The 3,224-nt window shown below is 26.6% G+C and overlaps 1 protein-coding gene across 2 annotated transcripts in view; it reads left to right on the top strand.

Annotated features, from left to right (window-relative positions):
* Positions 1-819: 819 nt before the first annotated feature.
* Positions 820-3,224, top strand: part of LOC137629119 (uncharacterized) — a 107,765-nt gene continuing 105,360 nt past the window's right edge. The window contains exon 1 of one of the 2 annotated variants that reach the window (XM_068360390.1): positions 820-897. The gene's annotated coding sequence lies outside the window, so the exon portion shown is untranslated. The other variant, XM_068360391.1, reaches the window with a different exon arrangement.

Raw genomic sequence — 3,224 nt, forward strand, 5'->3', positions numbered from 1 at the left:
GTAATAAGTTATTGGATGCCACACACAAGCTATATATAGATATGTGGATATTAAGATATATTTGAATATACTGTATATATACAATTTTATATATACATATATATATATATATATATATATATGTATATTTATATATATATATATATATATATATATATATAACATAGAACTGCTGGACCCATTTGGAATATGACAATAAAATGAAATGTAAAGAATTACTATACCTAAATTTGTATTGGATACGAAATATACTCTCATTTATTACTTATTATATATATATATATATATATATATATGTATATACATACAGTATATATGTACGTGTATGCACACATATATATATATATATATATATACATACATATATACTGTATATACACTGTATATACACATATACATGATATATATACAAATATATTTATATATATATATATATATATATGTATATATATACACACATATATATGTATATATATACTGTATATATACATATGTATATGTTTATGTATATACATATATACATACATATATATATATATATATATATATATATGAATATATATACACATATATTAACCCTAAATCCGGTTTAACGTAAAAAAAAATAGCATACTTATTATATGGTACTGAAAGCCGGATAACAAAATGACCATTTTAAGAAACATTTAGGCCTTGGACTACTTGCATGAAAATCGTGTGCCTATACGGGCATGATATGTTGACCACTACGAGAACCGAGTAGAAGCAATTGACCGCTCAAGGTTAATGTTGACGAAGGCTCGAGTCAAACCCAGACGCTAAGCAGCAGGGCCCAGACGGCAGGCTTTTGAAGCTTTGCAAGACAGTGTCTGAGCGGATGTCGTAGCGAGAGGACGTAGTTCATCTTTGCTCGTGAAGGTGGGCGTCACGTGGTTTTGTTGATACACTTTGTGCACGTCTTGTCTTGGATTTGTTTGCGTGGCTGTTATCTCGGGTGTTTTCTACTTTCCTTAGAGAGAGGTTTCTGTGTTTTAGTTTTCCAATTTTAGTGATAAATATTTCTTGACAGCTAAATAAGGTAAGTTATTGATTTCTTGAATCTGCTGGGTGTTACAGAATACATAGATCTTCACTTTTGTTTTCAGCTTAATGCTATTTGGCTGATCTACAGTCGTAAGTCCAATTTAAAGTTTTCATTAAGTTTTTCTCTTATGTCTAAACCTGTTTACTATTCTGATTGTCATAAGGGCAACTCAGAAAATCTTTGCGCCAAAACAAGTTTTTTTTTTTTTTTTAATCTGATCCTAAGATCTTTTAAGAAAGTGTTAATTGTAATACAACTCAAAGCTGAATTTGAGGTTATAAAAAAATGGATCTCTTTTATTACTTGAATAAGAACTAACTGCTTAGGATTTTTTTCACGTCCTATACACAATTTCGTGATTTATTAATCTTCAAAGCAAAGAAAATATAGGTTGAAAACTGAATGTGGACGTCACTCTCGTAAGTGTGGGGTTTGAAACCTCACTTGAGAATAATCTCTGAGAAATAGACAGGTAGCACCTAGTAGCCTCTCTAGGAGAGTATACACATACACACACACACACACACACACATATATATATATATATATATATTTATATATATATGTGTGTGTGTATTACAGTGTATATATATATATATATATATATGTATATATATATATCTATATATATGTATATATATGAATATATACATACATATATATATATATATATATATGTATATATATATATCTATATATATGTATATATATGAATATATACATACATATATATATATATATATATATATTGTTAAGGAGTTAAACCACGACGGTTTCTATTGATAAATTCCCGCATAGTGCTGTTGTAAATATTAAAACATAATGAAACTATCAAATATTAGTATAGTTCAAATATTAATTAATCGTAAGCATCGTCTATTTTTTAATAATTATCTATGTTTGAATGCATGAATACACATTGATTTAGAAGTCAGGAAGTTTTTATGAAATATTTTTACGTCTATTTCCTCAAAAGATGATAAAAAGTTCTATAGTTCTGGTAACATGAAGTGAAAAAACAGTTAGGTAATCAATATTTCTTAAGGGAGTAAAAATATTTTCGATAGCCTATATATTAAAATGATAAAGTAATATGTAATTAAGGGATACTTTATCGAAGAGCGAGCTGCCAAAGAAGATAAATATGGCTAAAAAGAGAGATAAATACTGTAAGAGATAATGAAATGTTACGAAAGATTTGCTCAGAGAGATACTGTACTAAGAAATGCAATGTTAAAATGTGGCTAAAAAGGGAAATAAATAAATAAATATATATATTTATATATTATATATATATATATATATATATATATATATGTATGTATGTATGTATACACATATCAGGAGATAATTAAATATTGTCTAAGAATTTGCTCAGAGAGATAGTGTATTAAGAAATGCAATGTTAAAATGTGGCTATAAAATGAGATAAATAGGAGATAATTAAACATAGCGAAAAATTTGCACAGAGAGATGTTGTATTAAGAAATGTAATGTTAAAATGTCTAAAGATTTTGGAGGAAAGTATCATAATCTTGACATGAATACAGTGCAAAAGAAAAAAAAAATAACAGAATAAGATCATGATATTGCTGAAATACGTAACAGTTATGGATGTTGCATTAAATAAAAATAACATTCTCAAAGTAATACAGGGAGAAGTGAGAAGTATGATTCCAAAAAGTTAAATCAGAAATACAGAATTTGTCAATAAGATAGAATTACATCACCTTAAACACGACCCAAAAATAAAGCGAAGGAAATGTCAAGAAGATAATAGAAATTACTTCAAAAGTTTGCAAAATGGAAAATTATCAAAGGCAAAGTCATTCTAGAATAAGAAAGAAAAAAATAAATTTATGAAAAGAATTTCCTAAACCGCAACCAAAGGAATTATTATATGACAATTGCTAGAATTTATAGAAATAGACTTATGCAAGTTAAATGTATTTATCAGAAAAATTTACCTGGTTTTTGTAAAAGTAAAAATATTTATGAAGTATTATTTCTAAAGTTAAGCAATGAAAAGAGATTTACTATAAGCATTACAATTTTGAAACTAAAACATTTCATGCTTTACTAATGTTCTACAAGCGAATGATTGTGAAATGTAATGTATATAAAAAAGCGACAAATAAAAAGATATAAAATGACGAAGGAG

This window comes from Palaemon carinicauda, chromosome 37, assembly GCF_036898095.1.
Source record: "Palaemon carinicauda isolate YSFRI2023 chromosome 37, ASM3689809v2, whole genome shotgun sequence".
NCBI lineage: Eukaryota > Metazoa > Arthropoda > Malacostraca > Decapoda > Palaemonidae > Palaemon > Palaemon carinicauda.